Below are 27,569 nucleotides of genomic sequence, written 5' to 3'. Positions count from 1 at the left end.
GCATGATGTGGGGGCGGGGAAGGGGAGGCTCCGGCTCACTCTGGCTCATTCGGCTGCTGTCCTTGCAAGCTGAGCCTGGGCTCTCCCAGGGAGCTGCTGTGCTGCACCGGGCAGTCTCCCATTGGCCGGAAGAGGATCTGGCCCTGTCCCTTCTGCTCCCCTCTGGGGCTGCTGCGGGGGGGAGAGGGGGGACTAGGCCCTGCATGCCTCCTTGATGTGTTGCCTAGCTGAGGAGCTTACTGGACCATTAATGTTGATGTTCAACAAGTCTTGGAACACTTAGGAAGTTCCAGCAGACTAGAAGAAAGCTAATGTGCAAATATTTAAAAAAAGTAAATGGGATGACCCAGTTAATTACAGGATTGTCAGTCTGGGCAAGATAATGAATTTGTTGATACAGGACTCGATTAATAAAGAATTAAAGGACAGCAATATAATTAATGCTAAGCAACATTGGTTTATGGAAAATAGATCCTGTCATGCTAACTTGATATCTTTTGATGAGATTACACGTTTGGTTGATAAAGGGACTAGTTGTGCATAGTTTATTTAGACTTCTGTAAGTCATTTGACTTGGTACCAAATGACATTTTGATTTAAAAACTAGAATGATATAAAATTAACATGGCACACATTAAATGGATTAAAAGCTGGCTAACTGATAGGTCTCAAAATATAATTGTAAATGGGGAATCATCATGAAGAGAGTATGTTCCTAAAGGAGTCTTGCAAGGATCAATTCTTGGCACTACACTGTTTAACATTTTCATCAATGACCAGGAAAAAAATATAAAATCATCACTGATAATCATTCACGGAGGTCACAAAAGTCACAGCTTCCATGACGTCCGTGAATTTTGCAGTGCTGGTGCGGCTGACCCCAGGACCACCCCAGCAGCTGGGGAAGCCCGGGGGCCAGCTGCACCAGCTGCTGCCAGCAGCGGTGGCAGCTCAAGCAAAAGGACCTTTTCCAATTGCTAGAAAGAATTGGTTGCCTCTGGTGAGGGAATACATCCAGTACACTATTGTAATAAACTTTGTACAAAGTATGCCTTGTAAGGTATCATTTGAAAACTCATAATTTGCTGGTCAGTATTGTCCTGGTAAAATACATGTGGCAACATTGTATGTGATGTTAAGATTCCCCTGTAGATGTTATTAACACAAGTTCCAAACCTTACAGCCCTGCCCAGGCAGAAGTTCAGATGTGTGCTTGCCTTAATTTCCATTTAGGAAGTAAATAGAGTAATCAAGCAGGTGAAAAAAAACACAGTAGGGAATATCCTTCCATTTAGGCGTGTTGTCTTCTGGGTTTCATCTGGAAATGTTTTTCAAAAGGAGGACTGAAATAAAAAGGAGGGACAAACAGCTCAATGCACCTCCCCTCTCTCTCCCTGCCTATCACATTCACTGCACCTGAAGAGACAAAGGACACAGCTGTTGGACTCTGGGGGAGGGTTCCTGACCCAAAGAGTTCAGTCAGTAAGACTGCTGAAAGCATGTGGTGAGAAAACTTTGCTTTGAATCTAATATAGTTTATATAGTTAGACACAGGTAAGCATTTAATCTTTATTTTTCTTGCAACCATTTCTGATTTTTATGCATCATTATTTTTACTCACTTAAAATCTCTTTGTACTTAATACATTTGTCAATTTTTTAATCTAATCCAGTGCATTCACTGAAGTGTCTGCTTAACACCATTTGGGGTAACAAGTTGTTGTGTGCATATTATTCCCTTAAAGGAATAAGGGACTTAATATAAGTGTACTGTCCAGGAGAGGACTGGGCATACAGGACATATGTTACTAAGGGAAAATCTGTGACTGGGAGTGTTTTGGGCTGGTAATTTTTAAGGCTGTAAGAGCCAAGATGTGGCTAGTTGGCTGCAGCACCCACAGAGACACAGTGGGGAGTGACTTGCATGTGGGAGGCTGTTTGTGAGCAATCCAAGCTGGAGCCTACAGCAGCAAGGCATTGTGAAGGGCATCCCAGGTTACAGGGCAAGGGTGACACAACTACATGTTAGTCTGGATTGTACTCTGGTATGTCAGTCCTCCTCAGTCTGATTCAATGCTTCCATGATGCCATGAAGGGTACAGTCCAGTGTTATGATTATCTGACAGTTTTGAAATTCACAGTGGTGTCAAACAGCGATGTGTTTTGGCACCTACACTCTTCAGTATATTCTTTTCTCTGCTGCTTTGTCATCTAACACTGTGCGTGTACATCTCTATATAAGATCTGATGTAAAAAACTCTTCAACAGTGCATGTCTAACAGCAAAAGGCAAAGTCAAACACCTGCTTCTTTTCGCTGATGATGCAGTGCTCATTGCACATAGTGAAGAGAAGCTACAGCAACTTTGCAATAGCTTTGTATCAGCTTATGATGAATTTGGACTAACCACCTCTGATGGAGTGTCTACCCACACAAGGCCTGAAGGGGTAAATTACACCTATTAACCTATAGGCTGCACCTGGAGGAAAACCAGGATGTGCTAAGGCCTAATTTGCTGATGAAGTCCAGCTGGGGGAGGAGCTGGGCTAGGCTTATAAATCCAGGAAGCTGGCAACAGAGATGGGGCTGCAGGTAAGTAGGCTGAGTCGCTCCCTGGAAGTAGGTTTGAGGCTAGGGGTTCAGTAGTCTACAGTTACTGTGAGGAGGGAGTTTGAGCAGGTACACCCAGAGGTGTAGGAATGAGTCCAAGGAAGGAGCAACAGGATGGTTGCCAGGTATGGAGTTCCTGGATTGGAAACCAGAGTAGTGGGCAGGCCCAGGTTCTTCTACTGACCACTGGGGAAGTATCAGGGCAGTGCTGGAGAAGAGTGTCTGAGCCCAACTGTGCAGAAGGACTTTGGTACCTGTGATGGGGTGTCTACCCCATACAGGAATGGGAGGGGTTAATGGAGGCCAGATGAGCCAATTAACCTAGTAGATTAAACACTGAGAGGAAAGCCCTGATTAGAAGAACAGGCTCACCTGTGCAGGAAAAGGTGGGGCCTGCATAAAGCCAGTTAGTTGGCTACAGACAGCAGCTGCTACTGGGAAAGGTTGTAGGGAAGAAGGCTGCAGTCACTTCCTGAATGGAGGGAATTGGGAGGCTGGCAGACCCAGAGAGGGAGGAAGCCAGATAGGTAGGAAGAAGAGCAGGGAAACAGAAGCAAGAGGCGGGATGATACAGAGACCTTGGCTGCTTATTATAGGGCCCCTGGACTGGACCCCAGTGTAGAGGATGGGCCTGGGTTCCCCTAGCAGCCACTGGGAAGTGGCAAGGGCATTGGAGATGCCAGCCAGACAGCAGGTCTGGAAAGACTGAATATTTTGGAAGGGGGAGGACTTTAGTCACAGCGAGGAAGCTGTAGACCCAGGAGTGAGTGGGACAGCAGAGCGAGACAAGATGGGTGAATACAATACCAGAGGGAGAGCGGAGGATGGACAGCAGGAGGTGCTGCTCGCAGTGAGTGGACCTCGTGACTGTACCCCAGAAGGTGGAAATAAGCTGAGTGACTGGGCCAGAGGGCTGAGTCATGAAGAGGAGGCAGCAGCTGCTGGAGCAAGAGAGGGGGCAGAGATGGCAAAAGAGAGAGTGTGCAAGGAGTGCAACTGCAGGAAGGGTCATCAGCCCACCCACCCCCCGAGCTAATCTCCAGCATGGCCAGGAGGGGAAACCACCTGTGGTGAGTAGAGTGCCCCATCACTCTAAAAGAAGACAATGACTAAGGCACAAGGTGTGTTGACTGAACAGAAATTTTAATAGCTAGCACCATGCTAGAAGTTGTGCACAAGTTCTGCTATCTAGGATCAATTGCATCAGATAAGCTAGTCATCTACCGAGAAGTTAATTCTAGCATCGTAAAGGCAGCCACCACATTTGGCCAGCTGACCAAGAGTGTATGGGATAACAGAAAACTGACATTTAAGACCAAGATATGAGCCTATCAAACATATATTTTGAGCACACTGCTGTTTGGTGGCAAGACCTGGACCACCTACAGCAGGCATGAGAGAAGGCTAAACCCTTCCACATCTGCTGTCTTCACCGTATTCTAAATATCAAGTGGGAAACCAAAGTTCCTGACAATGAAATACTTGAGAAAGCAAAATCATCAAGTCTAATCACTATTCTCAGACTCAGATACCTCCATTGGCTTGCACCAGATGGACAATGGATGCATTTAAAAGGATGTCCTACATGGAGAACTTGCAGAATCTCCAAGGCCTCTGGTCAAACTAGGCTCAGGTTTAAGGACATTTGCAAGAGACTTGAAAACTTTCAATATTGACAATGCAAGCTGGGAAGATGCATCTAAAATTGGATGGGTCCATTGCACCAGGGTGTCAAAGAAGCTAAAGAGAGATGGTTGAGATCATGGAGAGAAAAGAGGAAAGTGTAGCAGGCCTCAAATGCTAGTAGTACACCAGCTTCATCTTCTGACCCTGCGCTTTATGCATGCATTATCTGTGAGAAAGGATGTCACTTGAGAATTGGACTTTGTTACTTGCGATGCTGCAGCACGACATAGTAACTGAACTGCTTTGGTGGTTGCACTGTCGTCTTTGGAGATGGACAGTTGCCATTGAATTCTGCAACACATATATACATGAGGTATTCCATGAACACCCAGGAGACCATGCCTGTGGGTGAAGATAGCAGAATAATGCTATTTCTTCATCCCCATCACTTACATGAACAACAAACTGTAAAGGGTAAGAATTATTTAAGTTGGCAGACTACAGATTTCACTTTCCTTCCTTGTTACATAAATAAGAAGTACTGTCATCACCCTGAAATGCAGTTCAGGAAGTGTTTTGTTGCTATTGTCAAATTTATAAAAGAGGGAAAGGTTATAATGAGTATGTGTATGACACCTAAGACAGGAAACTATGAAGATATAATTTTGTCCAGCATTCTTGAGATATCTAACTGTACAATGTATCACCATTAAAGAAGTCTAAAAATGATATCCTTGCAGTCTTCTGGAATTAATTTTTATGGCTGCACCTAAACAAAAGAAGAGTTCATTTTATCTTTACTAGTTTACTTCCTTATTTGTAATAACTGCTGTCCTTGGTGCTGAACTACAGCTCTGCCTACACAGAGGACTTTTCATGCAAAAAATGCTTCCAAGTACATTGTGTTTGTCACATTAAGTACAATTTTTCTACAGGTCTAGATAGCTAAACCAGAATGAATAAATCCTCTAGCTGCTAATAACATGGGCCTAAAGCATCAGTCTTGGATGTCTATATTCTAATTAAGTCAGTTATTGATTGCGCTTTTCACAAAATAATCACTTTCACACAAGCTATATTTCATTGAAATCTATAATAGTGATTCAATACCAATCTGGCCTATTGCACAAAGTGGGTGAAAATCTACTAGCTTTCTTTGAACCCAACGATAAGATGATAATTTTAATCAATTCTTAAAAACTTAACAGAAGTTAGAGATGGAAGAGACTCACTGAAGATACATATTTATAAATTAATGCATTTATTGAAGTGGGAACAGTAGTATAATTTCTATTATAGTCTTTTTCTCTTGCCCATTTCTGAAATTTTCACTTTAGTTGAAGTTTTCCAGCATTGGTCTCTGCCTAAATGCAAACCACAGATCTGGTGGCATGTTCTGACTGCTTTGTACCACTCAAATGATGCAAATCTTTAAGTTGGGTTTATGGCTCCTTTTTGTCAATGGAGTGATCCAAGGCTGACAGAATGTATCAGTGACTTTGGCACAAATATTTTTGCAAAGTTTGAACAAAACTATTTTAGCTGTTTTGTGAGTGTGATGGGAGTAAGTAAAATATATACCACTTTCTTCTAAAAAAGAATGCAAAAAATATGCCAGTATTTGCTTTACTCTATCCCTATTCAGCAAAGCCCTTAAGTGCTGAAGTCATGTTGAAGTATTTGTCTACATGTGGTATGCACTCCTTACTTGGTCCATCATACCTCATTTAAACCCATCCTGAAAACTCAACTCTTCCCCAAAGCCCACAATAAGTGAGTCAATAATTGTTTCACATATTTAAAAACAAAACTGGACCATCACACACAAGCCTAAGCTGAGTAACTGCATTATTGAAATTCTGTAAGCCTCATCCTTCTGCGCACTTTCCTGCTTTTTGTCACTTGCATTCGTGTCACAGATGAAATTTATAGTGGAATCTCTTTCAGGAGAGAATCCTGTTTGTGTTCTGTGAAGAGCATGATACAATTTTGGAAACTACAAAACGACATAATAAAAACACAGGTAACTTCCACAAATATGCAGTCTCTTTTAAACTTTACATCTGTGCAACAAACTTAATTTCATAATGGCTACACACTTTCCAAGTTACAACAACCAGATAATGTGAGAAAATAAAAACAAAACAGTTCTGCTAGAAGGATAGAGGCAAAAGGCATTGTGATAGCTTTGAGAAATTTACTAAAATTTGTTAGCGAATACAAATCTAATAATGCTCTCCCTAGAACACCTGCAAGCAACTGGATTTCATTCATGATTTAATTTACCAGATTAATAGTAATCACTGTTTGGATGAAAATAAATGTCATTTGAACAAATCATTTTCTGATTCTTATTGGTTAAGTGTCTTGAATTTGGGATAGCTAGAAGAATCTTTCTGCTCATTCGAGCATGCTGGTAGAACTAGTTTACACTAGAAATATCTCTTTGCATCTCAGAGCATGGCTAACAGTCATCTACATAGAAAATAACCTATTAAATCATGCAAAAACATTTACCCAAAAGAGATGGAGCAAAAGGTCAGACTCCAGCTTCCATGGAAAAAGAGGTATGGTTTGTTGATTTAAGAATATTTACTTTGTATATTTTGACATGTAATGTTGACAATTTTTAACAGATTTAAATTTTGAATCTCAGTGTCAACTGTTAAATAATTGCCTGAGACCCTCTGTTTCTTACAACTCTGAAAATTCAAATTGATAAATCAAAAATTTAAAAACCAATATTAATATTATCCACCAAATATATTTTGTCAAGCCTATACACAGAACATCAAGTGTAAGGAGCAGTATGCCTCTAGCTTCTATAGTAAGTAGATTTGTCTGCACTTGCCTTTTACATGCCTCAAAGAAATAACTTGCAGCATTCAGAACCTTTATCTTATTTTTTTTTAACTGTGCACTGGTACAAGCCCATAACAAATACTGAAACCCTAGACCTGATTCTCTGGAGTGCTAGGGCTGCTTTGTGCCTCTCCACTGGTACAAAGAAATCCCAAAGCTAGAGTATTCAGCCACTTGGGAAATTCCTCCTGCCTAGGGGAATCCTTGGGTTATATAGCTGCCATAGTAGGTCCTACATCAGGGGTTCTCAAACTGGGGGTCAGGACCCCTCAGGGAGTCGCGAGGTTATTACAGGGGGGGTTGCGAGCTGTCAGCCTCCACCCCAAACCCCACTTTGCCTCCAGCATTTATAATGGTGTTAAATATATAAAAAGTGTTTTTAATTTATAAGGCGGGGTCGCACTGAGAGGCTTGCTATGTGAAAGGGGTCACCAGTACAAAAGTTTGAGAACCCACTGTCCTACACCATCCCCCTTCTGCCCTCTGGTGTAGGGATGTGATCAGGGCACGTGTGTGTGTGTGTGGGGGGGGGGGGTTGATCTGGTCCCTTGTTGGCTGTTGGCATCCAGCACCTGTCAGACTGCTCTCACTTACATGTTGGAATGAACTGTTGCTCAGCAGTTTAAAGTCACTTTTAGCCACCTGCCCCCATCTCCCCATATGTGATGAACAGATCAGTGTGTGTGGGGAATCTAGCCATAGTGCCGCTTTCATTTTGGGGTTGAAACATTTCACTTATATTGGTTAAAGTGGACTAGTTGGTGTGCAAGGGACTGTCATGTGAGTGTTTCAAGAGCTAGAGCTCTTCAATCCTAAGCTGACAGCTGTTGTGGGCAACAACAACAAAAAAATCAATGTGCCCAGCTCATGGACAGGATGGAGCTATTAGCAGCAAGCCAGTGAATGTGCTTTTTACAAATGTAAAATGTGGTATTTTTAAGAAAGAGAAAAGAATGTAAATGTTACTGAACACAATATACTGGGATTTATGGGAGGGTGTCCATATGAATTGAGCAAAGACAAAACATCAGCTGATGAAAGAGGAGTGTAACTTAATGGAATAACTCATACGAAAAAAACCCCAAAACAAAACCACGGTTCCACTTAGCAAGGTCTTCTCCTGAAGGCATGGTGTTTATAACAAACTAACACAGCTAACATATTAACACAAGAGTAAACCAAAAATTCCCTAGTTTGGGATCTGCCCTAGTCCTATGATTCTGCATGTGCAGCTCTATCTTCCCAAAGGCATTCTCCCTGCTCTGTTTTCCAAACAGACAAATTAATCTTAAATAGTTGAAGCTAGACAAATTCAAACTGGAAATAGTGAAAATTAACAGCGAGGTAGTTAACCATTGGTACAATTTACCAAAGGAAAAGGAAAATGTATCTATACTTACCTGAAAATCTCCTTTCTTTATGCAATGAGGTTCACAGATCTGCTCCAGTGGTACTCCAGCCTGTCTGCAGTGTGGAGGCAGAACCAGACTGGTCAGTCGCTGGCAGCAGGGGAATGCTCTCCTAGTTCCCACCAGTTTTTTCCCCTCCACAGTGGCTGGTGGCTCAAGTGGATCTACCTGTTGCAGAGCTTTTCTGAGGGAAATGCCAGGTTTTATTTCAAATATTTTGACTAACAATTCAGTTCAACAATGTGTCTGATTCCAGCTGCATCCCAGAGCGGTGTTTGATTTTTGGGGAGATTATCCCAAGCTCCTCTTCCCCTTCTGAGGCATCTGTGGTGGCTGCTGCCCTCTGGTCTAAAGAGAGGGGGAGAGGCTGAGAAAAGCCAGAGGCAAAAGGAAAGCTCTGTTTTCTGCTCCCTCCTCTTACTGGGGAGCTTATCTGGCTCTGCAGGCTACACAGTGCCCTGACAGTCCTGTTTGGGTGGGGGTCACCTCAGCTGTCTTCCCTGGGCAGGAAAGGAGCCAGGAAAGGATTAGAGAACCAGTCTCAAGCAATATGCAGCCTATGCCAGATGGGGTTCACCCCCATCCCACTCCCTCTGGCAGGAAAGAGGTTAGCAGGATTGGGGAAGATCTGGCAATCCACCCTCCCTCATCTCCATGCAGGGAGCAAAGCCAGAAGAGTAGCATGCCAGATGGATGATCATGGCAAAGTCCCTATATCCCACATCAGCAGTGGAAATTATGCTGGCCGTCTCTGCTACATGTCAGCTATCAGAACTTTTTAAAAAAAAATTAGTCTTCCCTGGTACAACAAAAATAATTGTTTCCGGTGTGTATTAGCCTATGTCCAAGTTTACAACACAGTGGCCAGTATTTCACTTCAACCTTAAGACAAAATGGGAGGAAAAAAGAAAACTTCTGTGTTGAGTAAAGAAAAGCTACTGCATGGAATATTTTCTAATCAGATTTATGGTATTTTCAAAATATAAAAGCCAGTCACTCCATTCTCGGCTACCCAGTGCTTGAATTGTTGATGTCACTTTTCGTTTCCTTGTCATGCTGATGCAGTGAATATAGAAGCAAAAAAAGATGGTGTCGATTTGCTGAAAAATCCCCTTGTTGCTTCCCTCTTCAGAATGGAAACTCCTACCTTGCCCAGCAACAGCAGATTGTATTTGCTTCTACTTAGACTTCCGTGATGAATCAACAGTACATACTAGTGCCAGTCTTGTCTCATATGCACTGTACAAATAGTTTGATTCTGTCCTTACAGATCAAGGAGGGCTAGACAATCAAGCCCATATATCACACATGTATTTCAGTGCCAGAGCTAAAAATGCACTTTATTTTTAAGATGCTATTTTAAAATGCATCTTTGTGTTCTGGGGTTTTAACACTTTTAGCTACTCATCTGCTTCTATACCTTTCCTTTTTACAATGCAGGACCATTAAGTATGCATTAATGTTGCTCATGAAAAAGCTACTCAAGACAATTAACATTTTCTATATCCATATTATTCATGGGTAAAGGCAGGCCAGGGAAAGGTCATTTTTCTTTTATGAGACAAGAGGTGATTAGTAGTGTCTGATTATTCATTCCATCTCTTTTGGACAAGCACTTATGCAAGATTTAATGGTAAAGATACTATTTTCTATGAAGATAACTGTTAGAAATTTCTCTGCATCTCACAGCATGGCTAATAGAACCCAGCTTTAAGATACTTTACAAATAAATTGTAACTTGAGGTCTGCTTAACAAAACATCTCCATCCAAGTGATGATTAATCTGATCAATTAAACTGCATGATTCAGCGGTAATAAATGGAATGGAAGCATATGAATGGAACCTATTTGTTTATAAGTGTCCTGGGAGAGGATTATTAGATTCTGTGACTAGCTCTGAGAGCACTACTGCAATTGTTGCTATTGCATTGTTTGCCTCATTTGTTCATTTCTTAAAATCTTTATCTGTCTTAAATGATAAGTATTTTGCAAATGGTTTGCTTGTTGTTTGTGTCTATTTGTCTGCCTTGTCTTTTAGATGGTAAAATCTTTGGGACATGGACTGTCTTCTATTCAACATTTGTACAGTGCCTAGCACAATAGGGTGCATGCTATGAAAATATAAAGAAAAATGATACATCTATGACTTCCATCTCCACAGTAGAGTGACTAACACTAACGAATGTACCCTCACAGTATACCCTGAAAGTATTATCATTCCCATTTCACAGATGAAGAATGGAAGCACATGATTTGCCCTAAGTCACACAAGAAGTCTGTAGCAGAGCAATGAATTGAACCCAGCTTTTCTGAGTCATGGTCCAGTGCCTGAACCACAAGACCATCCCTCCTCCCAGTTTTCCTTATTAACCAGATAAAATGTCTAATCCATTTTTTGGACTCCTACTATAAACTCTTGGCCTTAGTGAGATCTAGCAATGAGTTCTACAGGTAAATTATAGGTTGCACAAAAAAGTGTTTCCTTTGATCAATTTTAAATTTGTTGCCTTTTGAAACGCTATTATGGCATTCCTAAATAGACTTCATGTTGGATAATGAGAATATCTAGTTGGATTAAGCAGGATAAAAAAATTATAAGGGATATAAATCTTATGCTTCAGGCCATACGCTAACCATTAACTGAAAGAGATTAGAAAGAACCTTCTTCTGTGGACAGGTTATTCCATAATTGGAATTCTATCACTGCATTTCTTCCAGTACTGAAGCATCTGATACTGGTCACTTATAATGGGGTGCACTCACCACTCTGGCATCTCCCGCTGGCTGTTCTGGGAATTAGCTCTGCATGTTAATGCACCCTCTTCAGGTGGTGCCTCACCACCATCACTCATGCTCTAGGACCCACATCTCTCCAAGGACCACTGCATCCTCTTCAGTGACACAGCCCTCCGGCCGTGCCAGACACTGTGCTCCCCTGCAGTCCGCTGTTCAGCCACTTCCCTTAGTGGCTACTGCAGCAAATTGTCTGGCCATTTCCTCATGGCCCCAGCATCCTCTTTGCCCTTGCCTCAGGGCCTCAGCCTGCAAATCCCAGCAGCCAGCCAGGAGCTGTCTCTCACTCCCCTGGTTCCTGCTCATAGCACAAGTCTGTTCAGGGTGCTGGCAGTTCTCTCAGCCCTCCAGAGACACAGTCCTTCCTCCCTGGGCTCCCAGCAGAGAGCTGCCTTCCTCTGCCCTGCATCTCCCTTTTTATATGGGCCTGCTTGGCCCTGATTGGCTGCTCCCTTCAGCCCTTTTCTGATTGGCTGCCTCCAGAGTAGCTTTTAACCTCTTTTCTGCCAGTGAGTGGCAGCTGCCCCATCTGCTAGAAACAGAATACTGGACTAGATGGACCATTGGTCTGACCTGGTATAACAATTTCTAAGTTATTTTATTTATTCAAACTATTTATATATATAGTGAATTTTGTATCTCCACTATAAGCACTGATTGTTTTGAATAACTCAGCATTCTCAGATGTCATGATGGATAATGATTACTTTAGCTTATGGTTCCAGAAGGGGTTCAAAGGAATCTGATACATTTACATTTTATTTTGTGAAATAGGACAAAGAAGACACAGATTTCTCCTACTACAAAGTCTCATTAAATTCTCATGAAATGTGGTTAACATGGGCACGATCGGATCGTAAAAAGTATCAGTATTACTGGGTGCACAGAATAGGCCAATTAAAGTAAAAGCTGAAGACTAGGCTGACATGACCTAGGGCTTATGGGTGGCTCCTATTTAAGTTTTCTACTGTTGCCGTCTTTTTGATAACTAAATGAACATAGGGAAATATCACTAGGCATCCACAGTATTCTGAGGGAGAATGAGGCAATTAGAACATACAGTTCACATTTCTATAGTTTTATTGCTGTGATTCTAGGCTACCTGAATAAGTGTACAGTCTGAATCTGGAGTTCAGCACTTAAGCATGTTGTTTTTAGTTTAATTAAAGTCTGAGCCTGATTCTTACTCTTTCCTAGTGAAAACCCAGGGTAACCCCACTTTAGTCAATAGAATTATACTGTGACTGATATCAGAATTAGGCCACTCATCTCTCGATAGCATTTCTATATAAGGACAGTAAGGCTATAGCTGGTATTTAATAACACAATTGCTGAAATAATTTGGGATTATTTTAAAAGTTGACAATTAGTAAAAGTAAAGAGTACTGCTAGCCTAAATACACAACAATATTGTGATATTTATACTGTATATGCCTTGAAGGATGTAACTTTTCAGACACCATGTTCAGTGACCATTTAAGTTATATTAGCAGGCTGGGGTTTGAGGTTCCTATTAAATCCTTACACTTTTAAATTATTGTAATATTTACTGATGTTTGGATTACTATTACAGAAGGGTATGAGAAGGAGATAAATTTTTTTGCCTTTTTTTTACCCCAACAGATCCGTTGCAATCATGTTATAGCATTTAGCAGTCTGCTAAATTTCTGATTTACCTTCTCCCCAGAACTTGAAGGTTCTGTATGCACAGCCTCCAATTTTCTGACTGAGGAAGAGTGGTTGAATTTCTTTTTCAAGCCAGTCATTGACCTTTCTTAATATGTCAAAGGGGTTACTTCACTGAGTGTGTTGCCTTCACAACACTGTGGTTTTACCAACCTTAATGACTGGGCTAAGAATAAAAAACCAAGATTCTCAAAAAATTAAGGGAATTAGTTAGGGAAGTGGACTGGACTGAAGAACTCAAGGCTCTGAATGTGGAGGAGGTTTGGAATTAGTTTCTGCAACTTTGACTTAAAGTATCTGAAGTCTGCATCCCAAGCAAGGGGAAAAAATCATAGGGAAGGGTTGCAGAGCAAACTGGATGTACACGCATCTTAAATGGGTTATTAAGAGAAAGCAAAAAGCTCACAAAAAATGGAAGAAGGATGGACCAGTAATGTAAGCTATCTCTTGGAGGTCAGAAAGTGTCAGGAAAAAAGTGAGAACTGCCAAACGCCAAGCAGAGTTGGACCTTGCAAGGGAAATTAAAATGAATTGTAAAAGGTTCTATAGCCATATAAATAAAAAGAAAACAAGGAAAGAAGAAGTTGGACCACTAAGCACTGAAGATGGGGTGGAGATTAAAGATAATCTAGGAATGGCCCAACACCCAAACAAATATTTTGCCTCAGTTTCTAATAAGCGTAATGAGGAGCTTGGGGGGTAGTGGTAGGATGGCTAATGGGAACAAGGATATGGAAGTAGAAATTACCACATTCAGGGTGGAAGCCAAACTCAACTAGCTTAATGGAACCAAATTTGGGGGCCAGATAATGTCCATCCAAGAATATTAAAGGAACTGGGACATGAAATTGCAAGCCCAGAACTATTTTTAATGAATCTGTAAACTCAGGGGTTCTGGCTGGTGAGTCTTGCCCACATGATCAGGGTTTAACTGATTGCCATATTTGGGATTGGGAAGGAATTTTTCCCCATGGTCAGATTGGTAGAGACCCTGGGGATTTTCACCTTCTTCTGCAGCTTGGGGACCAGGTCACTTGCTGGTTTGAACTAGAGTGAACAGTGATTTCCATAACTTGAAGTCTTTAAACCATGATTTGAGGATTTCAATAATACACAGAGAGAGAGAGGTTATGGGCCTACTACAGGAATGAGTAAGTGAGGTTCTGTGGCCTACAACGTGCAGGAGATCAGCCTAAATGATCATGGTCCCTTCTGGCCTTAAAGTCTATTAGTATCGACTATACGAAGACAAAAATAGTATTAGACTATGATTTGGCTAACGAACTAGAAAACTGGTCGATATAACCATTCAGGTTTTCAGAATCAAGTCACAATCACAAGAGAAAATAATACTTAGTCTCTATCTTGGGAAGGTGACTATGTTTAGATTTATCAATTCCAGTGTTGCTAATGTAATAGAGGAAGAAAACAAAAATCCCACAAATTATATTAGCCCCAGGATCTAACTAGCACTCCTAACTATCTAACATAAACTTGTACATTTTTGACAGACTGTATAGACTGAGTGCAGTTACAAAACAAGGGCACACACTGTAACTTTGTGACAATCTTTACAGCAATACACAAGCATGTACGCTGCCTTACAAATGTAGATACCCAGTTTCAGAAAGTGGTCAACTGACAGATGTGGATTGTCACCCAAATGTGTTACTTATCACCAGATCTTTGCTTAGCCATCAGCTTTCAGTTCGGATATTGTTCACAGCAGGAGCTGACACTGAAAACACAAATGGAGCAAAGGATGGACGCAACTATAGTCTTTTCAAGGTGCGCTAGTGATCAACCCAAGTTGCTGGAAAATAAAAAGAGACAGTTAAAGATGTCTACCTGAAATAGGAACTGCTGTAGGTGGCAGCCCAGGACCTGTCTTCTTCCTTCCAGATGTTTTTGGCTTATGCTGAAGGAGACAGGCTGTTTTATTCCATTTCTGCTGGTTGGTCCAGCTTGGTTCCACTTCTTGGAGGTGTTGGCATGGACCACTCAGATGGTGACTCATACTTCCATTGGGACATACCTTGAAAACCAGCTGGTTTGCTCCAGTCAGCATCTTACTGCTGCATGGGCTAATATGGTGCATTCCTTGGCCAACTTCACAGTTATGCTTGCTCAAGTTGCAGTTTCTCCATCAACACTCTGCTAGCTGCTAAAATGTCCAGTTTATAGTTATGAAGTCCTCCCATATATTCTGATGCTCTTTAAACTCGTATAATGGACTGTTAAAAATACAAAGTCACATCAGGAACTCTCGTTCTCCAGCAGGTCAGAACAGCTGTATAAATCTTCTATTTCTGTTGTCCCTGTTTTAAAAACAATGGCAGGTCAATTGGTATGTCTGACTGAGCTGTGTGCATGCAATACTTTCTGAGTATTCCACTCTGTGATCAAGTGTTTTTATAAACACATTATTTGGTTTCAGTTCCTTTTATTTACTTCCTCTTTCAGCACAGGTGCATTTCACTAATTTGATAGCATAAGCATGCTTAATTGCAAATGTTAGCCTTACTTTTTCACTATGTCACTAAACTAAAAGAAATTAATATGAATGCAACCCCTTTCTTTCCATAACAGGATTGCCCCTGAGGTAAACCCATTAAAGTTTACAATATTTTGCCAAAAGCTGCATTACTTAAAGTTGACTTTATATATAACTTCATTCGATCATAATATTAGATTGCATCATGTTCCCTATTGTTCACTACTGTATCTGGCACATAATATAATATTTTAATGTTTGATATCCATTTTTAAATTAATTAATTAATTCACAGACAGGGAAAAAAGGGAAGCTTCTTCAGCAACGCCCACAGCACATTCTTACGAAAGGCTGCAGACACGGTTTCCTCAGACAGTCTGAAGAAATCTTGCCATTAGACCTTGAATTATTTTCTCTCAACCTTCTGTCCTATCCTTTCGAAACAGCCTTGATTCTTTGGCAATTCTTAAGTAGTAATAACTCAGCATTTTGAGGACTTAAATGAGAGATCCCATATAACAAGGGCAGGCAATATCTATTCTGTGGCTTAACATGACTATTTACTTAGCTAAACCTTTTCTAACATGGCGAGGATGGGTTTTATAGAGATAATATACCAGATTCTTCCTTATATTCTTTGGAGCAGCTTTGTGCCACTCTAAAGTCGGCATATCCATTCATGGGAGGATCACCTCAGCACAGAGGGATCCATGATATACAGACAATTGAACAACTCTTATATCACCTTGCATCTTACGGTCAGTATAAGGGACATAACCAGAAGGAAGGAGGAGCAGGGCTTCCCTGTGCCTTCACAATACTCAAGTGCTGTAACAGTAACAGTCCCTGGGGGCCAGTGGCATGCAGCCTAAGTTAGAGCAGCATGTATAATCTAGGACTGATCTGGCACCGAGTCAACCCAGAATTGAGGGTGTACAAAAATGGCTTACAGTTACCTTTGCATATACACCCTCCGTCTTGAACTGCACTGTGAGTTCCTCACCCTAACCAAGGATAGGGTCCCTTATCTTTATATGGCTGAAGTGATTTATTTTCTGATTTGGCTTTGCTGGACCTTGAAAATGTTTTTCAGGTGATATATATTTAACAAATATTGCAAAAATCGCCACTATCATCTAGTGAAATAAAAGAGCTATATTTTATAGCTATGATGTTACTTGAGGATCGTACTTCATACCGGGACTCAGAGCCTTTCTAAAAAAAGTCTTTTAAAGACCACACCCAGATAGCTTTTATTTCTTTTAAAATAAATCAATAAAAGGAATACAGCATGTAAATGAATGCAAGTCCTATCTGGGGACTGACCAGCTTGCCTCTGAACCACAGTACCACCACAAAACAATGGTTCCTAACTATTTTGAAATAAAACTGCAAGTTTTAAAAACCATAGTCATGTGTCAAGTATCAGAGGGGTAGCCGTGTTAGTCTGGATCTGTAAAAAGCAACAAAGAATCCTGTGGCACCTTACAGACTAACAGATAAGCTTATGCTCCAATACATCTGTTAGTCTATAAGGTGCCACAGGACTCTCTGTTACTTTTTACATAGTTATGTGGTTTGCTGAGCAAACAGAATCCTACAAAACAAATTACAAGAACCCACAGGGACCAGGAATGTTTTTATTTTTTTTAAAATATATCCTTTGTTAATTTGTACATAAATTGGAAACGTTGTATGTTAAAAATATAATTTAGAAGCAATTCAATTTTTCTTTGGACTCAGTTGTGCAGTGCATACTCAGACCCTAGGAGTCACATTGGAATTAATGAGAGACTTGCCTGGATAAGGACATCAGGAATTGCTTCCTTAGTACCTATGCAGCAAGATGCATGCAGACAAACCCTTGTGCCAGTGCCCTGTGAAGTCAACAGATATCCACATGGGTGAGTCGATCTGCCTGCATGTATTTCTTTGTTGCATCAGGCCTTTCGATACAGCAAAGCAAATACCAAGAAAGATGGTAATCAGTATTAATTGTGGAACTACACAACTGTAGGCTTTAGATATAAAAGTTATGTGGGCATCCTCTTCTCTAGAAAGAAGGAGATCGAAACTCTTAATGTTTTTATTTTGGGATCACTGTCAGAAATAAATATTTATTTGTCTGCCTTTATGACCCTGATTCAAGAAAGCCTGTAAGCACTTACACCCTTTGAATATGTTAATAGTCTAATAGAAATCAATAGGATTACTCATATACTTAAAGTTACAGACATTTATGCTAAACTGGGGTCTATATGGATGGTATAGGTAGATTATAGATAATGGATACAACATTATGGACCAGTTCCTTGCCTCTGCAACTGCTGCTTTGTACTGTTCTGGTGGTGTGATGCAGTTGTAATGCTGGCTTGACCTGTTAGAGGATACCTCCAGGATGAGGGAATTTCTGCGTGAATTATAGATGTCATAGCAGCTCCTACCTCATCATTACTAGCTTCCAGCTTAAGGAATGTGACCAGCAGAAAGGGGATGTGGCTCAGGCATCTCTGTGCCCTGATAATTCTCAAGCTGCCTGTATGGTCCATGGGAAGAATAGATAGTTGGGTGTAAGTTAGAGCTTCCTTGAGGCTCCTCTAACTTAGGACAGAGACTGATCACTCTCTCCAGGGCCGGCTCCAGGCACCAGCCGAGCAAACTGGTGCTTGGGGCGGCAGCTTGTAGGAGGCGGCATTCCGCCCAATCCTAGGGCGGCACGGCCGCTTTTTGTGTGTGTGTGTGTGTGTGTTGTTACGCTCCGGCCGCCCTGTAGGGGGCAGCGGCGTGGAGGACAGGAGCGCCCTGCAGTAAGCCTGGCAGGGCAGCCCGCGTCCTTCCCTCCCAGCCAACCGGAGCGGCGCAGAGCCTCCCGGCAGGCGGTGCACCGGTCAGGGCCACGTGTCAGCGCCCCGCTGAAGCCCTGGCCGCCCCCCTTCTCTCTCTCCCCCCCGCTCCCTCCCCCTCCCCCCGCTAGCCGGGGCACATCTGCAGCACAGGGAGTCCCCCTGCACCCTGGCTCCGGCTGCGCTGCAGTTTTTTTTGTTTTTTGTTTGCTTTGCCGTTCTGGCCACTGCGGGTTTTTTGTTTTTTGTTTTTGCTTGGGGCGGCCAAAAAGCCAGAGCCGGCCCTGACTCTCTCACACATCATTCTGTGTCTGTGCTTGTATATAATATTAGTAATAACAATACATATATAAATAGAATAAAAATGATACATAAAATAAAGGATAGGCAACTGAAATAGAAGGACAATATGAAAACAAGAAGGGTGACACACGTCTGTTTGAATATCCAAGTGTCTGCACTGTCTTATTTACATTTTTCTCATTTCTGTATTTTTATCATTTATGGAAGCAATAACTTTTTTATAATGAAGTACTTTAAGAAAAGAAATTAGACAATTGCATTTATTTCAAATAAAATAAAACTTTAATTAAAATTTTTAAAACATGATTAGGCAGTATTGTGCTTGTATTCAATCATCTATCTTGTTCCTTTGTTTATTTTTTTCATGGAGGAACATAGTTATGTAGGAGTCAAGTGTAGGTTGGAAGAAAGAGCTTCACAAATTGATGCTTTACATTTATTCACTCTCTTTGCCAGTAGGTGGAGCTGCCATGTTAGGTGCTTGTCTCCCCTCCCCCCCACCACCTTTTTCTTTTCTCTCCCCCTACCGCCCCTCCTAATAAGCTGTTTTCTAATATATGTTGGGTACCATAGAGTGAGACTGAGAACAGGAAGTGGAGGCAGAAGCAAAGAGGATTCTGGAAAGGTCTCTGTGTTTTCTTTTCCAAAGAGAATGCAGAAATTGTAATTAATTTGCAAACCTTTGTGAGCAGAAATCTGGATAATTTCAGGAGGAGGCATATTATATTATCATATTATTTTTGGATGCTGGGCTTTGCTGTGATTTGTTCTCCTCTTTTCATCAGGTAAGCTGACAAAACATTTCATTATATACCTTAGAAATCTGAGCTGTGTAACCATTTTCACATTTCAAAATCATATTGCAGCCTCTGTTTGTTGCTAATGTAAAGCAAAAGAAAGAATGGGGAATTCAAAGCCATTTTGAATTGACTATCTGTGGTGTGATTTTTTTTTTAAACAGAGTGAAGCCTGGTATCTGGCCTCTTACTATAAATATGACATTGTGTTGCAATTTCTTCTTTACAAAAACTGATTTTTGTTAAATGTATATTTTCTTATAATCAAGGTATATATTTCATTGACTCATCTGGAGTGTTCTATGTCCCCAGTGGAAGTGATATTGATCTTTAGGAAGAGGAATAAATATATTAGTGCCCAGCAATTAAAAATAGCAGGTTTAATAAGGTTGTCAAATTCTAGAGATCCAGGGATATAGACAGTATGCAACTAATTTATACTTAGCTCAGACAGGTGATGTTTGAAGCAGCCTAATGTAATTGCCTAGGTTTTAAAAAGATATTTAAGGAAATGTTGTTGTTCTGTACAATTATTTGTTTCTTGGAATACAGGTTGTGTGAGTCTTTATATGGGAGGAGGAGTTTACCAACAGTTAATAAAGCAGAGGCCACATTATTCATGATATAGCAGACGTTGTACAGTGTATAACATTAATTCCTTTTCTTAGTATATACTTCTTAAAAGGACTATTAAGAAAGCAATTACAAGAGTTTTCATGTCCCTTATGTGTTACTACTCCCCATTAAGCCACTTAAATTCAATATTATTATTAATAATTCTAGGAGTGAGCCACTAAGGGTAAATGGAGAAAAATATCTCTTAGCTATCACTTTGATAAATGGGATTATTTTTAAATAGCAGTTCTACAAATATCTGTGTATAATATGATGTTCTTTCATTTGGAAATTATTTTCAAAGACAAGCTGTAGAAATCAATAAAATACAGAATTATAAGGAACACAGCTTACAAAGCAGGGTCTCACCTTATATTCAATAGCACTTTTAGGTTGGTATGTAAAGTACGACTGGATCCCGGATATTGGATAGAGCAGTTTCTGAGGCCTGTGCTCAAAGCAAGTGAGGGTATGGAAGAACTAAGTGTTTGTTTCCACAGTGCCTAGCTCAGTGTGGCTGAAGCATCTATGTGTTAACACAATTTAAATAAATAAATACATGATTTTAAGAATTTAACATGTTTGTGGTTTCTCATTTGGGTTTGGCAAGGAGATGATTTAAGAAATCACTTTTTGACACTGACAATTTAGCTAACTGTTGCCCTGTCTCAAAATCTCCATTTTTGAGGGAAGATTGTCAAGAAGGCTGTAGAGCAGCAGTGACAATATTTGGAGTTCTCTGCTCTCTCTGTTCCCAGGCACTTTGGTTTTCAGGTTTGGGTATGTTATAGAAAATGTGCTTATATTGTTAGTTCATGATTTCTTCCTTTTGATGGTCAAAATTATATGTCCATATTGATTCTCTTAGATCTAACAACTGGATTCAATATTGCTGTCCATGAACTACTGTTGACATTCTAGTGGTCACTAGCAGGAGAAAATAGAGTCACCAAAATAACTTAGTTCATTTCGTTCCTTGTTGTTGTTGTTGTTGTTGTTGTTGTGGGAAATATTGAGCAATAAGTCATCTGTCCTCAGGGTTCTCTCTTCTGGCTTTTCAAAGAGTCCCATTCAGTCACTATTACTGTTTAACATTAATTTGGGGGATTAGTGACGAAGCGTGGGCTGCATTTTCATCAGTATGCTAATGACATTCTGCTCTATATTTCTATTTCTTCTGGCCCATCGGATGGCACTGTGTGACTTACCCTTTCTCTTACGGTGAAACAGAGAATCGTAGGACTGGAAGGGACCTCAAGAGATCTTCTAGTCCAGTCCCCTGCACTCAAGGCAGGACTAAGCATTATCTAGATCAGCGGTTCTCAACCTGCGGCCCAATTAGCACACAGCTCAGCTGTGTGCTAAAGGCTAGCCTGCGTAGTGGAATCCAGGTTCCTGGTTGACCGGCGCGGTCAGGTCCGGGCTGCTTCAGTTTCAGTATAGTACTGACAAGGACGTTTTGGAGAGGAGTTGCAGCTCTCCCTTAGATTTTGCCTGGTCAAACATACAGTAGTAAAGGAGTGACCAGGTCAAAATTGGATTGATACCTTTCAATTAGAAATCTGTCCAACCCTCTGGCTTTTTTATTTTATATACTTTTAATAGACTCTCTAATTTACTCTGCCTGAATGCCTCCAAGAAATCAACTTGATCTTCTGATAGAGTTGGAAAAGTTAGTGAATTCAGACCTTGGAATGGACGGTTTGTAGGTACATATAGAAGTTTTGAAATTGAATATTTATATCTATTTGTGAGGTAAACAAAGCTTTGGGTTTTTCCCCTCAAATGTTAGTTATGGTATTCAGCTGGGAGAATATCTGCTAGAAGTTTTCCTGTTTTTTTTTTAATTTTTCTTGACTCCCAATAGGACTGTTGAAGTCTAAATAAAGTCCATACATCTTGTGCTATGTGGAGTTTGCTCTCTGCATGTCTTATACTGAGTAGTTGCTGGAGTTTAGTTGGGATAGGAAAACAGAAGTATTCCAAATCTATGGTTCTTAATGTTTCAGATAATTTTGAGTTTAGATTATTATTTCTGTAAGAAACATAAGCAATAATTTTTTCCTGTCAGATCGTTTTTTAGTGCTTCCCTTAGACCAACCTGTAAAGGTGCGGATGGAATATTGATTTTCAAATAGAGAGTTATTTCTTATTTTTTTTAAAGAAGAGTAAAAATTGTGACTCGTTCATTCAATTATCATCTCTTAGTGTTCTGTGGTGGCTCATATTGCAACAAGGCAATGGATACCGGAGCATGATCAGATATTACTCTTGTCCTCACATCTAATGCTACATGTATCAGAATATAAAGAGATTATTTTCTAATCAAATGTAGAGTATGTGGAGTGTGTGGTTGAGAAGACTGAGCAGTCTTTCCTTAAAGAATTTACTAATCTCCAAATGTTATGTAATCCTCAATTGTAAAGAGAGAGTTTAATTTGGAGGGTGAGTCCTGCAGAGTAACTGTACCTGTTTTATCTAAAAATAGGGTTGAGTATTATGTAGCAGTCCCCAGCTAACACTTTGGGACCACTCGCCATCTCCATTAGTTGTACAGTTAGTTTGTAATTGAAGTCAGAATGCTACTTGTTTGAGCCAGAGACATTGCTCAACACCAGTGTGGAATTAACTTTCACAAAGAGAATATGACCATCTTCAACTTTTTCCGTGTCTAAAAGTTGAACTCAGAGGGTCAGATCCTGGCCCATGCTGTGGTCTCTTTTGCAATGCTCTGTCAACACAAAGGTGCCTGAGCATGACTGGGGAGAACTGGCTGGGGTGCACTCTGGTGATCCACAACTTGCATAGTAGCCTACTGGCAGCCTTTACAAACTGGCTTAATTTAGAACAGTCTTATACTCTAAGGGTATGTCTACACTGGGGCTGGAAGGTGTCATCTCCAGACTCACGTAGACATACTCGGATTGAGTTAGCACACTAAAAACAGCAATGTAGGTTCAGTGGCACAAGCAGCAGAAAGTCTTAGACGGGTTTGTGCTTGGGGCAGTTCGCCCCAGTCACATGTGCCACGGTCCCTACACTTCTATTTTTAGTGTGCTTTCTCAATCAGAGCTAGCATGAGGATGTCTGCTTGAGTTGGAAATTACACCCTCCACCTCCAGTGTAGATATACCCTCAATTACATAGTGGCTGAAGTCGCCCTAGGGAGCCTTGAAGACTGGGATAATGCAAAGGTGAACACAGCCATCTCTGCCCACCCCCTACTCCTTGTCTGCATTGAGCGGAGTTCTAGCACAGTTGAGGATCTGACCCTAAGCTTTTTGTGACATAATATTGATACCCCTAGAATTGTAAGAGACCCCCAGCAGTCTCTCCTTTGCAGGAGAAAGGCTGAAGCCTGAAAGGGCAGAATCTACAAGGGGCATAGCTGGGGTATGACTCCTCAAAGGGGGGGCTTATCCAGGCCATTGTTCCATTGCCTATAGCAATCACTGCTGGGTACTTAATCACAATTAGCTGTTATGTTGCTGGTTTGTTTTGGTCCACACTGACAGCGAAGTCCTGGTCAGCATCACTTCAGCTAACTCAGTTGTGCCCAACCATATTCAAACACAGTAAAAGTGTGTAGTGTAGACATGTCCTGTGGGAGTTTTAACAGTTTGTTGTGAGAACTAAGGAAAATAGATTAAAATCTTTCAAAATATAAAAACAAGAAATAAAGGAAAACCAGAGCAGAACATTATTTTAAATGTACTTCTAATTAGCTGCATTACAGAGAAACGAGATGCTTAATTCAGCAGCTAAATGAGATTAACTATTAATTGCAATTCTGCGATGAAAATTACCTTGAAGTGATCCAGCCCCCATTAAAGTTCATCTGTTCTCTGTAGGACAAAGGGCTCACCGTACTGTCAACAAGCTTTATTTTTTTGCAGTGACTACCCATTATTGCAATGTTAAGTGTTAATGGATACAGTGCAGTAGGCTGAAGTTAAAGCCAGTGCAGATGTTAGGCTTAATAACTTGTTAATTGGGTAGCAGGTAATTATAAATAGGGAGCGCAGTGGATGTGCCAGGGGGTTAAGTGTGGAGGAAGGAGTTTTCACTCTCTCTCAAAATAAAGATATGCTGAACTTTACTCAGCTATACTGTAATCTTTGTTACAATCTTTGTCTGTACTGGGCTATCTTGATTATCACGTCAAAAGTTTTTTTCCCCTCTTACTTAATTGGCCTCTCAGAGTTGGTAAGACAACTCCCACCTGTTCATGCTCTCTGTATGTGTGTATATATATCTCCTCAATATAAGTTCCATTCTATATGCATCCGAAGAAGTGGGCTGTAGCCCACGAAAGCTTATGCTCTAATAAATTTGTTAGTCTCTAAGGTGCCACAAATACTCCTGTTCTTTTTGCGGATACAGACTAACGGCTGCTACTCTGAAATTTGTTACAATTGTTCACCTTCCACTAGTTGCAGGTGGAACTCCTCTATTTTTAGCAGCTTATTTAATGTTTGAATAATTGGCTAATGTGTATAGCATGCTTTGAAAATTGAAAGTGTTGTATAAGTGCTAAGTATTATTAATTATTACTATTTTATTAGCAGAGCATAATGTCTCTTTCACAGAATTTTTAACCCTGCAAGAGTCAAGTATCACAATTTTTGCCTACTCCAGTACTGAATTTGACTATGTCTGATTTCATCCAGTATGCCACTTCGAGGATATCAGCTGGATTCACCCCAGGGGTAAAGGGATAGGAAAACTGTACCCCGGGGCAGCTGCACTTCAATGCAGATTTGTGTTGGTGGATGGCAGGTGGTGGTAGGAGAGCCACTCTCCCCTTAGGGAAGATTGTGCTGGGTGAAGGCAGCTCTAAATTTTGTCCTATAGAGCTTTGCTTTCTGACTCCTCAGAAAATGTGCATTGACTCATCTGACCTGGCCTTGAAAATGTTTTGCTGAGTTTCTGTTGAACCTGAATGGATTTTGTAATTCAGTGCCAAACAAAACAGAACAAGCTTAATAACAGTATCAACTACTGTATCTCTGGGGAAATGTAATTCTGGATTAATACTGAATTTAAAATGTCTGCTTTAGTGTGTTTGGTGATCCCATATAATGAGGGCCGGCTCCAGGCACCAGCTGAGCAAGCTGGTGCTTGGGGCGGCAGATTGTTCGAGGCGGCGTTCTGCCCAATCCTAGGGTGGCACGGCCGCTATTTTGTTTTGTTTTTTGTTTTGTTTTGTTCCGCTCCGGCTGCCCTGTAGGGGGTGGCAGTGCGGAGAACCAGAGCGCCCTGCAGGGCAGTCCTCTTCCTTCCCTCCCCGCCGACCGGAGTGGAGCCCTCGTGGCAGGCAGCAGAAGGCGGCGCAGCGGGAGGGGTCGCGTGGCAGCGCCCCTGCTGTAGCCCTGGCCGCCCCCTTCTCTCTCTCTCATGCCCGCCCCCTTCCCCCCCCGCCCCAGCTGGTCCCCCTGCACCCACGCTCTGGCCACGCCGCAGGTTTTTTTTTTTTTTTTGCTTTGCCATTCTGGCCAAAAAGCCAGAGCCGGCCCTGCATATAATTAAAAATAACAAATAAAGACCAAGTAAAATACAAAGATTAAATGAAAAGCTTTTAACATGTCAGGAACTTTCCCCTCCCCAAACACACCTTCTTTTTTTTCTCTTTTTGACCTTTGGTCAGCACAGGTTCCCTTTATTATATCTACAAGTTGTATGCACCAGCAGCTTATTCTCATTCTCGCTGTAGTAGTGGGCCCCATTCAGGGGGTGGATTCTGGTATGGACTATTTTGGCAGGAGCATATCCCTTTGAGCTAGGTAGGGATTCCCCATCTTCTTCCTCTGTTTCTTCCCTTTAATAAGAACAAGAAAGAAAATAATGACAAAGTCAAAAGAAGTAAGAAAAGAGCCAGAAAAAAAATCTTACTCCAAGGAGAAAAACTACTGCACCACAACCTCAGTGGGTGAGGACTGATTTGGATGGTGTTAGTAGGCAGTTTAAGCCTAATGACCCATCCTAGATGGACACATTGTTAAGGTTTCCAAGGCCTTAGAACCCTCTGATCAGCTTCTGTGAAGAGAAATCCCCTTGAAATGAGGGAACTTGAGAGGAAACTGACTTTCTCATTCTTGAGTTCCTTGGGATAGATTAAAAAATAGGAGCTGCACACAAAAAAAAAGAGTCCATTATAAAGGTATGTCTTAAGATGTAAAAGGTGGAAAGGGATACAAAATTTTCCACCACATCAAGAGTGGATCCTTATATCTTCTCCTGTTTAAAAACAGAAAGTCTTATGGAGGGTGTTGTGGCACCCTAAAATTCTCTAGATAAAAAACTGGAACATTCCTTATAGAAAGAATAGAGTTATTCTATGTGCTCTCTTGATGCATTCCCTAGATGCTTTAGTACCCCAATGGCTTCGGTTAAAACCATAAACAAAAACCTAACAAATACCTAGGAATCCAAAACATAAAGTTTTGAGACCCTTCACAAGTCTAAGTCATCTGTGATGTGGTATATGAAATAATCAGTGTTTCATGCTGCTTTTTCATAAGATAACTTGTGTTTCATAACATATAACTACTCTCCTCTTTTTTACCATACGTTTGTCTATTTTGATCTATTCAGATAAACATTGGATACAAACAAAGTGGGACAGTCTTGAAGAAGCTTCAGCTTCAGAGGAGGAGCATTTCTACTCCAGGTCTGTAATCTTTTGAGTTCCACATTCACCCAGAGAAGTGGCCCTTCTATCCTTACTAGAACAACAGGTTCAGTGGCTATATTTCAAGATCTGCCATTGCCCAGAAACACAAAGGTAAGGCCAAGTCTACCTTATCAGCTCTCAGCAAGGAACAATATTTCTCCTGACCTGCCCAACTACTTTCCATGTTTCCTCTTGTCTAGGGCAAATGATCACCCTTGCTAAGGTATCCAGAAGCCTCTGGTTATTAGGCTATTTACTGAAGTTATTTACTATCAGGGGAACTTAGGTAGTTGTTCCAGACATTTAGTACTTGAAGATGCTGGGAGAGCTTTCATTCTGTGTTGGAGTTGTCCCCCTGAACCACTTAGTTATATATTGGCCAGGTTCAGGATGGCAAACTTTCCCTTATGCATGGGGTGTCCTATGATCAGTAGAACTCATTGAGGTCTGTCTCCATACGCTCAGCCTTTTTCAGATTCCTCCACTTTGAAATCTGCTTCAGACACATCTAGTACCTAAGCTTTGACCTCTTTTTAGACCCCCGGAAAACTTATGTTCATCTAATTGGCCTCCCTCAACAAAGAAATCCACCTTTACTACTATCTTATCAATTTCATGGTTATATTCTTGCTTCCTTCTGGGGACCAACAGGAACAAAGCAAGGGTCAACAAAGTCTTTTACAGAATCAAGATACCTGCAAGCTTTCTTCTGTCAGTCTGGGACCACGAAGAGAAGGTTTCCTTAGAGACCTATCCCGATCTAATCAGCTACTCTTCCAAGGGGTTTTGTCCAAGCAAGGATTATGAGCAGACAGACTCTTACAGAGCTTGACTGAATCAAAGTAATTGCAGATGCATGT

Source organism: Emys orbicularis, chromosome 11, assembly GCF_028017835.1.
Source record: "Emys orbicularis isolate rEmyOrb1 chromosome 11, rEmyOrb1.hap1, whole genome shotgun sequence".
Lineage (NCBI taxonomy): Eukaryota > Metazoa > Chordata > Testudines > Emydidae > Emys > Emys orbicularis.
The sequence above is the reverse complement of the archived record's forward strand: the minus strand, read 5'-3'. Positions refer to the sequence as shown.